General features: G+C 51.9%; 1 protein-coding gene across 1 annotated transcript in view; it reads left to right on the top strand.

Moving 5' to 3' along the window:
* The window catches only part of LOC144828103 (NACHT, LRR and PYD domains-containing protein 3-like), a 646,597-nt gene that overhangs the window by 161,936 nt on the left and 470,537 nt on the right, over positions 1-14,124 (top strand). The gene's annotated exons all lie outside the window — the stretch shown is intronic.

The following is a 14,124-nucleotide window of genomic DNA, read 5'->3' as shown; positions in this document are numbered from 1 at the left end:
ATGTAGTGTGTATACAAGCAGGACACCAGCCGATGCCTGACTAACACATTTAGGAAAGAACAAACAAGAAGGTAGAGGCAAGTACAAACAGTCTGTTTTTCATAAATATATACAGACAAGTTGAAAAGACACACTATTACTTCCAATCATATTTACAATTCATAGGCATATAGTGTGATCAGGTGAGCGACGTTTCGAACCCTATTTAAATTCAGAGTTCATCTTCAGGACAACAATTGCATGCCTTTTACATGAGAAAATACAGCCCAGACTGTGGGGAAATAGTTCAGCCAAACATAATATCATCAGAACGTTGAAAATTAGAGGGAAAGAAGGGAGGAAAAAACATAAATAATGAGAGGGCATATTTAATACTAGACAACCACATTTTGTACGTGACGCAGTGATTACGTGTCGGGTGATGCGCCATTCTAGTCTCCACTTACCACCTTAGCTCGGTCATGGTTAATATTTAATCACTGCGCCACGTACAAAATGTGGTTGTCTAGTATTAAATATGCCCTCTATATAGTACCTATTTAGCCTATATTTATTCTCGTACATCCCCTATTGATTAGGGACCACTGTTCTTTGAAATATGCTACAGTTATTGTGTCAAGCTACAAAATTCGAAGTGAGATGTACATTCAGGCTCAGAGACCTGAGCAAGATTTATGCAAAAACTTAACCTAAAAGGCTGAAGACAGTGACGCAGCAGCAGATCCCGCACCTGTCTGGCCCTGCAGGGCAGCAGAAGGATCCAAGGGGCAGAATTAGTGACTAGGTGGGGAAGGGGGGCCTGGGGCTACAGTACTTTGGGGAGTCATGCATGTAAATTCACTGTCTCCCTGACCTCCAGGTGTGTACCCCTAGGATCCACTGTACTTTACCACTCTTTTTTCTGTCCCCACACAGACCAAACTTCAGAATAAAATCCCAGACACCCCACGCAGCCTAATGAGAAGGCTTGCTATGGCCTTTTAGAGAGAAACTGCTCAGTAAAATCAAGGGAAGGGAATCTGCAAACTCCATAACAACTCGCTATAGCTTCACAGACCCCTTTTCTGATACTGTTCAGAGCTGAGAGGTAGAGCAGGAAGTGTAACTCGCCTTTGGGACCTGTGGGATGCAACCACCCCTTACCCATGCTGCACAGCATCTGTATGAGGCGCGGTGCTACCTCTTACAGATGCTGCACGGCATCCACAGTTCAGTGCTACCTCTTACAGATGCTGCACGGCACCCACAGTGTGGTGCTACCTCTTATCGATGCTGCACAGCATCCACAGTGTGGTACTGCCTCCTACTGATGCTGCACGGCACCCACAGTGTGTTGTTACCTCTTAACAATGCTGCACAGCACCCACAGTGCGGTGCTACCTCTCAACGATGCTCCACAGCACCCATAGTGCGATGCTTTCTCTCACCGATGCTGCACCGCATCCACAGTGCAGTGCTACCTCTTACAGATGCTGCACAGCACCCACAGTGCGGTGCTACCTCTTACCGATGCTGCACAGCATCCACAGTGCGGTGATACCTCTTACAGATGCTGCACGGCACCCACAGTGTGGTGCTACCTCTTACCGATGCTGCACGGCACCCACAGTGCGGTGCTACCTCTCACCGATGCTGTACAGCACCCATAGTGCGGTGCTACCTCGTACCGATGCTGCACTACATCCACAGTGCGGTGCTACCTCTTATCGATGCTGCACAGCACCCACAGTGTGGTGCTACCTCTTACTCATGCTGCAGAGCATCCATTGCTGTGCTATCTCTTACCTATACTGCCCAGCATCCACCGTGCAGTGCAATCTCTTATCGATGCTGTACAGCATCCATAGTGCGGTGCTACCTCTTACCAATGCTTCACAGCATCCACAGTGTGGTGCTACGTCTTACCTATGCTGCACTGCATCCAAAGTGTGGTGCTACCTCTTACAGATGCTGCACAGCATCCCCAGTGCGGTGCTACCTCTTACCCATGCTGCACGGCATCCATATTGTGGTGCTACCGGTTACCGATGCTACACAATATCCACAGTGTGGTTCTACCGCTTACTGACGCTGCACAGCACGCAAAGTGCGATGCTGCTTTTTACCCATGCTGCACATCACCCACAGAAAAGTGCTACCTCTTATTGATGCTGCACAGCATCCACAGTGCGGAACGACCTCTTATCAATGCTGCACAACATTCACTGTGCGGTGCTACCTCTTACAAATGCAGCACAGCACCCACAGTGTGGAACTACATCTTACTGATGCTGAAATCGCATCCACTGTGCGGTGCTACTTCTTACTGATGCCTGCACCGCATCCACCAGGCTGGTGCTACCTCTTACCCATGCTGCACAGCATCCACTGTGTGGTGCTTCCTCTTACCGATGCTGCACAGCGTCCATAGTGTGGTGCTATCTCTTACTGATGCTGCACAACACCCACTGTGCTGTGCTACCTCTTACCGATGCTGCACAGCATCCCCAGTGCAGTGCTGCCTCTTACCCATGCTGCACAGCATCCATAGTGTGGTGCTAACTCTTACTGATGCTGCACAAAATCCACAGGGCGGTTCTGCCGCGTATTAATGCTGCACAGCACGCAAAGTGTGATGCCACCTCTTATCCACGCTGCACAGCACCCAGAGTGCAGTGTTATCCCTTATCGATACTGCACAGCATCCACAGGGCTGTACAACCTCTTACCAATCTTGCACCACATACACCATGTGTTGCTCGCTCGTGCCGATGCTGCACAGCACCCAAATAGCGGTGCTACCACTTCCCGATGTTGCACAGTATCCACAGGGTGGGACTACCTCTTGTTGATGCTGCACAGCATCCACAGCTCAGTACTACCTCTTACCCATGCTGCACAGCATCCATAGTGTGGTGCTTTCACTTACTCATGCTGCACAGCGTCCATAATGTGGTGCTACCTCTTACTGATGCTGCACAGCATTCACCATGCTGTGCTACCTTTTATGAATACGGCACAGATTCCACCGTTTGGTGCCACCTCTTACCGATACTACACAGCACCCACAGTGTAGTGGTACTTCATACCCATGCTGCAAGGCATCCACAGTGCGCTGCTACCTCTTACCAATGCTGCACAGCATGCACCATGTGGTGCTACCTCTTGCTGATGCTGCACGGCCTCCACCATGCAGTTCTACATCTTACTGATGCTGCACAACACCCACAGTGTGGTGCTACCGCTTACTGATACCTGCACTACATCCACCGCGCTGTGCTACCTCTTACGGATGCTACACAGCATCCAAAGTGCTGTGCTACCTCTCACTGATGCTGCACAGCATCCACAGTGCAGTGCTGCCTCTTACCCAAGCTGCACAGCATCCATAGTGTGGTGCTAACTCTTACTGATGCAAATATTAAGAAAACAATGGTCCTAAGTAAACATTAATATTTAGAAAAATTTGATATAGACCTTGTTGGGTGCTATATATATTCAATGCCCAGCCGGACAAAGAGTTTTTATTGTGACAATGTTTCAAATGTAGTCAGGAATATACGAAAAAACATTACAATGGGACGCAGTCCTGCACCCGACACAAGGAGGGAAGTGGGGGGAAATGAATTAACAAATAGACAGTTAAACAAACGGAGTTACAGGCAAAAACTAAGAGCTGTGGTAGCTTGCATTTAGTATTCAATAAAACAAGCTTAGCCAAATAGTGACCACACTAATTACACAGAATTGACCATAGTGGTACTATTTTGAAATGACGACGTTTGGATCCAAAGCTCATTAATTAGAGGGATCATCATCAGGACTAGAAAATAACAATTGCCTGGTGTATACAAATAACGCCTGTTGGGATAAAAAACAGGGAAACAAAGGACAGTGACCTGTCCGAATCACCAGAAACGTAAAGTATTCAGCATGTCAACAACTGTTTTTGAGTGCACAAATCAAGTGACTTCAGGCGAGCAAGTAAAACAGAATAAAACATAGGAACAGCTAATGTTTATCTGTGAGTGACGTGAAAAGAGAGGTTCATTATAAATCAAGCACATAGAGATGTAGCGGTGAATCATGACATGGGATGCTCATTAGCGAATATTGGCATAACTGTGGAGATGGAAGTGGCACAGAGATAGATCGCTATGAGAGTTGAACGTGCACGGCGGAATAGCTTTATCAATTGACGAGGATATTATAGAGCGTTGTGAGGTATTGTTCTGCATTCTGTCCATCACCTGTTGTTTTTGCTTTTGTCACCCTGAGTGGAACGGGTATGCTCAGACGTGAGTCCCGTGCTCCCCATGCCACTGGAATCAAGCTATCGAGGCTGATGAGGGCTGAAAGCCCGAAACCGGTCCTTGGATACTTGTTTCCAGTCCAGGGAGGACCTGGCTTGGCAGCTCGGGCTTGGACTGTTCCCATGGGGCACAGGGTCAAGACTGATTTGCATATGGCTGGGTTCAAACTGGAAAGGCATGGTGAGCAAAAAAACAATGGATTTAGGCCCAGATCTCTGTACTGGGGTGAATGTATGACATTGTTCTGCATTCTGTCCATCACCTGTTGTTTTTGCTTTTGTCGCCCCGAGTGGAACGGGTATGCTCAGACGTGAGTCCCGTGCTCTCCATGCCACTGGAATCAAGCTATCCAGGCTGATGAGAGCTGAAAGCCCGAAACCGGTCCTTGGATGCTTGTTTCCAGTCCAGGGAGGACCTGGCTTGGCAGTTCGGGCTGGACTGTTCCCATGGGGCACAGGGTCAAGACTGATTTGCATATGGCTGGGTTCAAACTGGAAAGGCATGGTGAGCAAAAAAAACGATGGATTTAGGCCCACATCTCTGTACTGGGGTGAATGTGTGACATTGTTCTGCATTCTGTCCATCACCTGTTGCTTTTGTCACCCCGAGTGGAACGGGTATGCTCAGACGTGAGTCCTGTGCTCTCCATGCCTCTGGAATCAAGCTATCCAGGCTGATGAGGGCTGAAAACCCGAAACCGGTCCTTGGATGCTTGTTTCCAGTCCAGGGAGGACCTGGCTTGGCAGTTCGGGCTGGACTGTTCCCATGGGGCACAGGGTCAAGACTGATTTGCATATGGCTGGGTTCAAACTGGAAAGGCATGGTGAGCAAAAAAACGATGGATTTAGGCCCAGATCTCTGTACTGGGGTGAATGTATGACATTGTTCTGCATTCTGTCCATCACCTGTTTTTGCTTTTGTCACCCCGAGTGGAATGGGAATGATCAGACGTGAGTCCCGTGCTCTCCGTGCCACTGGAATCAAGCTATCCAGGCTGATGAGGGCTGAAAGCCCGAAACCGGTCCTTGGATGCTTGTTTCCAGTCCAGGGAGGACCTGGCTTGGCAGTTCGGGCTGGACTGTTCCCATGGGGCACAGGGTCAAGACTGATTTGCATATGGCTGGGTTCAAACTGGAAAGGCATGGTGAGCAAAAAAAACGATGGATTTAGGCCCAGATCGCTTTACTGGGGTGAATGTATGACATTGTTCTGCATTCTGTCCATCACCTGTTGTTTTTGCTTACCTCTTACTGATGCTGCACAGCACCCACCGTGCTGTGCTACCTCTTACCGATGCCGCACAGCATCCGCAGTGCAGTGCTGCCTCTTACTCATGCTGCACAGCATCCACAGTGTGGTGCTAACTCATTCCGATGCTGCACAATATCCACAGTGCGGTTCTACCGCTTATTAATGCTGCACAGCACGCAAAGTGCAATGCCACCTCTTATCCATGCTGCACAGCACCCAGAGTGCAGTGCTACCTCTTATCGATGCTGCCCAGCATCCACAGGGCAGAACAACCTCTTACCAATGCTGCATCACATCCACCGTGTGGTGCTACCTCTTGCCGATGCTGCACAGCACCCACAGTGTGGTGCTACCTCTTGCTGATGCTGCACAGCACCCACAGTGTGGTGTTACCGCCTACCGATGCTGCACAATATCCACAGTGTGTTTCTACCGCTTACTGCCGCTGCACAGCAGGCAAAGTGCGTTGCTGCTTCTTAACCATGCTGCACATCACCCACAGTGCAGTGCTACCTCTTAACAATGCTGCACAGCATCCACCGTGCGGAACTACCTCTTACCAATGATGTACCACATCCACTGTTGCGGTGCTACCTCTTACAGATGCAGCACAGCAACCACAGTGTGGTGCTACCTCTTACTGATGCCTGCACCACATCCACCGTGCTGTGCTACTTCTTACGGATGCTTCACAGCATCCACAGTGTGGTGCTACCTCTTATACATACTGCACAGCGTCCATAGTGTGGTGCTATCTCTTACTGATGTTCACCATCACCCACCGTACTGTGCTACCTCTTACCCATGCTGCACAGCGTCCATAGTGTGGTGCTAACTCTTACCTATGCTGCACAATATCCACAGTGCGGTTCCACTGCTTAGTAATGCTGCACAGCATGCAAAGTGTGATGCCGCCTGTTATCCATGCTGCACAGCACCCAGAGTGCAGTGCTACCTCTTATTGATGCTGTGCAGCATCCACAGGGCGGAACAACCTCTTACCAATGCTGCACCACATCCACTGTGTGTGTTACCTCTTGCTGATGCTGCACGGCACCCACAGTGTGGTACTACCTCTTGCTGATGCTGCACAGCACCCACAGTGCAGTGCTACTTCTTACCGATGCTGCACAGCAGCCACAGGGTCGGGCGACCTCTTTTTGATGCTGCACAGCATCCACAGTTCAGTACTACCTCTTACCCATGCTGCACAGCATCCACAGTGCGGTGCTACCTCTTACACGTGTTGCACAGCACCCACAGTGCAGTGCTACCTCTTACCGATGCTGCATCGCAGCAGTCATGCGGTGCTACCTCTAAACAATGCTGCACAGCATCCACCGTGTGGTGCTACCTCTTACCCATGCTGCAGAGCATCTCTTGCTGCACTACCTCTAACCGATACTGCACTGCATCCACAGTGCGGTGCTTTCTCTTACTCATGCTGTACAGCGTCCATAGTGTGGTGCTTTCTTTTACTCATGCTGCAAAGCATCAATAGTGTGGTGCTTTCTCTTACTCATGCTGCACAGCATCAATAGTGTGGTGCTACCTCTTACTGATTCTGCACAGCATTCACCATGCTGTGCTACCTCTTATGAATGCGGCACAGATTCCACTGTTTGGTGCTAACTCTTACCGATGCTGCACAGCACTCACAGTGCAGTGCTACTTCGTACCCATGCTGCAAGGCATCCAGAGTGCGCTGCTACCTCTTACCAATGCTGCACAGCATCCACCGTGTGGTGCTACCTCTTGCTGATGGTGCACGACCTCCACCATGCAGTGCTACCTCTTACTGATGCTGCACAACACCCACAGTGTGGTGCTACCTCTTACTGATGCCTGCACTACATCCACCGTGCTGTGATACCTCTTACGGATGCTACACAGCATCCACAATGTGATGCAACCTCTTACCAATGCAACACAGCATCCAAAGTGTGGTGCTACCTCTTACCCATGCTGCAAACATTCACAGTGCAGTGTTAACTTTTACCAATGTTGCACAGCATCCATAGTGCTGTGCTACCTCTTACCAATGCTGCACAGCACCCACAGTGTGGTGCTACATCTTACCTATGCTGCACTGCATCCAAAGTGTGGTGCTACCTCTTACTGATGCCTGCACTGCATCCACCATGTGGTGCTGTCTCTTACTGATGCCTGCACTGCATCCACCATGTGGTGCTGTCTCTTACTGATGCCTGCACCTCATCCACCATGTGGTGTGTTGGACCTGGGCCTCTTGGCAGGGTCATCCCTAAACTTTTTGCCTTCCTCCAATACTCTCTCTGACCTGTTTTTGTTGGTTTAATGACTCTGGGCACTTTTACCACTGCTGACCAGTGCTAAAGTGCATATGCTCTCCCTGTGAAAAGTATACATGTGATTGATGTCCATGATTGGTTCATTGGATTTACTGTCAGTCCCCAGTAAAGTGCACCAGGAGTGCCAGGGCTTGTGAATGCCAATACTGCTAGTGGGCCTGCAGCGCTGGTTGCGCCACCCACAGAAGCAGCCTTAAAATGTGTCGAGGGTCTGCCATTGCAGAACCTGCGTGCAGTCTGGTACTGTCATGCTGGCTGGGCAAGTGCACACACTTGCCAGCCCCTAAACCTTCCCTTAACTTCATATTAGTCACCCCTATGGTAGGCCTGAGGGCAGGGTGCATTGTAAGTATAAGGTAGAACATGCCCAGATGTGTGTGGCATGTTCTAATAGTGAATTACTGCCAAAGTCGTTTTTCACTATTGTAAGGCTACCAGTTCCCTTCTAGGCCAGATGGGCTGCTGGAATTATTACACTCTATAATCCCAGCAGGCTCAGGGAACATGGTAGAAATTAATGTTTAGTATGCCTGAACTCAGAATAATAAAATACTTCTTTTAGTAAAGTTTATTTTAATATCCTGTGTTTGCAAATGCTACTTTTAGAAAGTTAGCATTTGCTTGCCTAACCATTTCAGCCCGCCTCTGCTTGGATGTGGATCTGACTGTCTGGTGTGTGTGAGTGACAGGGCTGGGAGTTGACAGGTAGTGAATAGCCAGATGACACCTTAGTGGGTGGTGGGAGTTTCCCCTGAATGATGCATCAGGCTGTGCTCTGCCACCACAATGCTGGCTCCGCCCTCCTGGGGAGCGACTGATGACTCAGCCTGCACCTGGCCCAGGAAAGGCCGAAGCTTGTCAACAGAGTGCTCAGGCTGCCCCTGTCTTCACAATGCCGGCTCCGCCCCCCTGGGGAGCGGCTGATGTGCCTGCCCTCACACTGAATGCAGCAGCAGAAGTACCCACCACAAGTGCTCAGGAGCTGAGAGCAGTTATGCAGAGGCCCCCCTGGCCAGGGAGAACAAAAGAAACTGTGTATAAAAGTAGGAGCCCTGCTCCTTGTAAATTAGAATCCTGTTTCACCACGAAGGACCTCTGCCCGACTAGAAGGAGAAGAGACGCTGGGAGAACTGGCCTGCTGCTTGCCTTGCTGAGAAAGGAGAGGAAAAGACTTGATAGGAAAAGACTTTGCTGCTTTGTGCTGAAACATTCTCCAAGGGCTTGACTGAGCTTGCCCCCTGACCTGAGCCACAGGACCATCTGGCTCAACCTGCCTCTGCTCGTCTGCCGGTAATTAACCGGGATATCTACTACTGCCGGAGCTGTGACTTTGGTGCCCCCCCAGCCCCTCTCTGAGGCCGTGACCGACTGTGTCTCCTCGTCCCCGCCGCGGAAGAGCTCCGCTCCGTTGAGCCGCTCTTCCCCCGCTGAGGAGATCGCTGTGTTGACCGCCTGGAAGGCTCGCTGCTGTGGTGCCCCCCAGCCCCTCCCTGAGGCCGTGACCGACTGTGTCTCCTCGTCCCCGCCGAGGAAGAGCTCCGCTCCGTTGAGCCGCTCTTCCCCCGCTGAGGGGATCGCTGTGTCGACCGCCTAAAGAGGGCCCGCTGCTGTGCCTCACCCTCCCGCCAGAAATCCCTACCGGACGCAAAACAGACCCAGGGGACAGACCTCCGACTTGGACGGACGCCTCGGGTGCCAGCCTCGCTCTGACCGAGCTGCTGGGCACCTCGCCTTTGTCCCCGGAGGAAAGCCGCCACCGAGACCGTCAACGGGCTCGGGGCCCGCAACGTTTGTTTTCCCCCTTTTTGTTGTGCCAGCCGCCCTGCCTACGAGTGCCCCCGGCCTCCAGATCAGCTGTGGTGCGAGCCGCCTTTCGCAGCTGACTCGCACCGCTCTCTGTCCCTGCTCGCGGCGCCGCTCCGCTCTGTGCGAGCGCTCCAGCCCCTCCCGCTGGAATCCGATCCAGGCGGGCGAGGGAAATCACAGGCTGCATCCAGCGCCCCGGCCACAGTGACAGGAGCGGCCCCAGGTCCTTTGGCCCTTGCCTTCCGTGGGCCGCTCTGAGGCCAGCACTAACCCCCGCCTGAGTCCCCCAGACCCGTGGGGGCCGTGCGCATCACCAGCCCCGGCAGGGCCGAACGCGTCCCACGCGGGAAGCGTGAGCTTTGGGCGGTCGGGCCCCGATCTCGGCCCGGAACGGGCAGAAAGCATCCCGGAGCCCCTGGGCTGGCTGCAACAAGTTGGGAAGGAGCAGTGTGACCCTCAATACCCCCCAGGAACTAAGAGAGCCATCCTGAAAGGTCCACTGCAGGAAAACATCCATCTTAAAGACTGAAAGTACATTTTTGAACTACAACAAAGAAAGCTTGCCTATTTACAACCTGTGGGCACCCCAGAAACGTTATTTGATCTTGTGATAAGTCTGACCTAAGAGATATATATATTTTACATAAAGAAGCGTATTTTTATATACTCACAGCCTGGTGTCCATTTGTGGGGGGATTGGTATATTTTACTGTGTGTGTGTCTACAAATGCTTAACTGACTAACGCCTGGAGAATCGCCTTGGCTGCTCACGCCACGCACCTAGAGGGTGAGCAAGGGTAATTCTGAAGGGTCATCCTTTGCCCTGACTTAGAGGAGAGGGTCCCTGCTTGCCACAAGTACCTACTTGCGCCAACCAGAGACCCCCAATTCTAACATTGGTCGCAGCGGTGAGGATTTGCGAATTTGCATTTGTAGTTGACATACAGTGAATTGCTGATCACCACATAGTGAGAGCAGATCTATAACATAGCCACAGGTTTCCATTTTTTATTTTTGCTGGGAGATCTCCATGTGCTTGTGAAACGTCATGCCTGGTTCAGTGAGGATGGAAAAGGCAGCAACCAGATGCTTGTCGCCAGAGGAGTTGGCAGACAAGGCAGCAACCAGGGCACATGAAATAGAGATGGCGAAATTAAAAGGACAAATGGAAATGGACAAGCATAAATTGGCAATGGAAAGCCAAAAATTAGCCATGGAGGCGCTAAAACGCCAAAGAGATCACTACTTTAGGATGAAAGAACTTGATTTGGAGCTTGAAGCCAGGAGGGCTTCCGCCCAACATCCAGAGATTTGTGTAGCTCGCAGATTGAGCTTTGCTGAGTTGGAGGTGGAGTCCAGCTCAGATGGTGGCAGCAACATTCAGGTATCTAGTGCTGACAGCATAGCGCGCGCACCTAGAGATATGGCACCTGACTTGGAGGGGGTTAACATACACCAGGAGGTTCAAGGGCATGAGGTAGCTCCAGTAGTGCGCAGCGTCCCTGAAGGGAATAGGGTGGCTGGTGTAGGAGTTCATGGTCCTAGTGGTGGGAGGGATTCCCCCATGGTTGAGGTCCTGGTGGGTGAGTGTAAGGACCGCCCAGAAGAGTGTGGGTTGCGTGACAGAGACAGTCCGCTACTGTCTGGCCAGTCTCAGAAGAATGGTGTGGGGTATGTGTGTGAGGCGCTGGATGGTGAGGTGAAGGATAGTTTGGTTAACCCTGCTAGGGGGCTGTGTAATCCAATTGTGGGAGAGCATACTTTAAGTCCCAGTTTTCCAGAGCTATGCCAACACCTGTTTGAGAGTGAGTTCTCTGACCCCAGGGAGCTCACATTGGAGGCAGACCTTGTGGTGGATTCCAGAGGGTCTGGAGAGGCATTGGGGTGTGATCCTGTGGGGAGTGGCTCAGGTATCTTCCAGCCCAGAGTGGTGGAAGTGGCGCAGAGTAGCCCAGCTAGGTCCTGTAGTAGTGAGAGGGGTGTAGGGCCTCACGTCCTGTCCTTAGGGGGAAGGAGTGAGAATGGGTGTTGTCCCGGTAGTGCCCAACCTCAGTCTCAGAGCCTGGATGGTTCTTTAAGGGAACACCAGGTGGGGAGCCTAGGCTGTCCGGATGAGTCACCCTCTGAGGGGGATCCCCCAGTGGCTAGAGAACGTGGAGGCTCTGTAAACAGGGCTCCAGTAGTTCTGGTGACTGGCAGTACCGCTCCAGTTGGGAGGGTGCAGAAGTCCAGAAGGAGGGGCGAGAGGGGGAGAGAGTCCCCAGTGGAAGAACCAGTGGGTCAGGGGCCAGCCAGCAGGGCTGCGTCCCCAGTGAATGACCAGGGGGACACCACTTCTGTCCTGGGGGATCTTCCCGCACTGTCAGAGGGACAGGGGTTGGGAGATCTGCACCAGGCAGACTGTTGCACGGCACAGGAGCTACGTGCCACCCTCAGGGGGGGCATGTGTGCTCCCCGAGAAGTCCTGGTGCGCCAGGCAATTGTTCAACTGCAGGGTTGGGTCCCTGAGTTGGAGAGCCAGGTTCAGGTGTTGTCTGACCTGGAGGGTGGGACCACTGTAATCAGTGTCCTGACCCATGTCACTTCTAGGGGTACCACTCCAGTTGGGAGTGGGCAGTACTCTGGAAGGGGGTGCAGAGGGAGGGAGTCCTCGCCTCTGACCCCGGTGCGACTTGAGGGTTTAGACCCTAGGTTTAAGGGCCAGGTGCAGGGTGTCCCCCCTGACCTGGTGCCCCAGTTGCAGGATAGCACCCCTGAACTGGTGGGAGAATTGTGCAGATCACCTGCCACAGGTGCCCTGACAATTCTGGAAGGGGGTACCACTCCAGGTGGGGGGGTACAGAGCCCCAAGGAAGAGGACCGGGTGTGGGAGAGGCCACCCCAGTGTTTGGTCCAGCCGCCAGCTACAGGCCTGGGGCTGGTGGGTCAGTGCCAGGATAGCATACCTGGACTAACAGAAGAGAGAAGGGACAAAAGGTGCCAAGCACCTGGGGCTACTGCCCCCCGCTCTCTGAGGCCACAGAGGTTTGAAAGCCCTGAAAGGCATAAGGCCTGGGTCTCAGCCCTGACTACTGTCAGTGGCCACTGTGATTTGATGACTGCCTGTTGGGACACACCTGTGAGCCAGTTAAGGTTAGAGGCTGCACAGGTGGTGTCCACAGGGGAAGAAAAGGGTGCCCCAGGGATTGGCTTGGTGGACCCTGAGAGTATGGACAGAGGATTTGAAATAGGTTCAGATTGGCATAGAACTGGAGTGTGCCCCTGCTGTTGCGGGCCAGGTCCAGGTTCTATCGCCCAAAGCAGGGAAGCCCATCACAGTGGTGATTGGTCTACCCTGCGTTTTGGCTGGAAGGGGGTTGTGTTGGACCTGGGCCTCTTGGCAGGGTCATCCCTAAACTTTTTGCCTTCCTCCAATACTCTCTCTGACCTGTTTTTGTTGGTTTAATGACTCTGGGCACTTTTACCACTGCTGACCAGTGCTAAAGTGCATATGCTCTCCCTGTGAAAAGTATACATGTGATTGATGTCCATGATTGGTTCATTGGATTTACTGTCAGTCCCCAGTAAAGTGCACCAGGAGTGCCAGGGCTTGTGAATGCCAATACTGCTAGTGGGCCTGCAGCGCTGGTTGCGCCACCCACAGAAGCAGCCTTAAAATGTGTCGAGGGTCTGCCATTGCAGAACCTGCGTGCAGTCTGGTACTGTCATGCTGGCTGGGCAAGTGCACACACTTGCCAGCCCCTAAACCTTCCCTTAACTTCATATTAGTCACCCCTATGGTAGGCCTGAGGGCAGGGTGCATTGTAAGTATAAGGTAGAACATGCCCAGATGTGTGTGGCATGTTCTAATAGTGAATTACTGCCAAAGTCGTTTTTCACTATTGTAAGGCTACCAGTTCCCTTCTAGGCCAGATGGGCTGCTGGAATTATTACACTCTATAATCCCAGCAGGCTCAGGGAACATGGTAGAAATTAATGTTTAGTATGCCTGAACTCAGAATAATAAAATACTTCTTTTAGTAAAGTTTATTTTAATATCCTGTGTTTGCAAATGCTACTTTTAGAAAGTTAGCATTTGCTTGCCTAACCATTTCAGCCCGCCTCTGCTTGGATGTGGATCTGACTGTCTGGTGTGTGTGAGTGACAGGGCTGGGAGTTGACAGGTAGTGAATAGCCAGATGACACCTTAGTGGGTGGTGGGAGTTTCCCCTGAATGATGCATCAGGCTGTGCTCTGCCACCACAATGCTGGCTCCGCCCTCCTGGGGAGCGACTGATGACTCAGCCTGCACCTGGCCCAGGAAAGGCCGAAGCTTGTCAACAGAGTGCTCAGGCTGCCCCTGTCTTCACAATGCCGGCTCCGCCCCCCTGGGGAGCGGCTGATGTGCCTGCCCTCACACTGAATGCAGCAGCAGAAGTACCCACCACAAGTGCTCAGGAGCTGAG

This window comes from Lissotriton helveticus, chromosome 4_1 (assembly GCF_964261635.1).
Source record: "Lissotriton helveticus chromosome 4_1, aLisHel1.1, whole genome shotgun sequence".
NCBI classification, from domain to species: Eukaryota; Metazoa; Chordata; class Amphibia; order Caudata; family Salamandridae; genus Lissotriton; species Lissotriton helveticus.
Note: the sequence above shows the minus strand (reverse complement) of the source record. Positions and strands in the feature narration are given on the sequence as shown.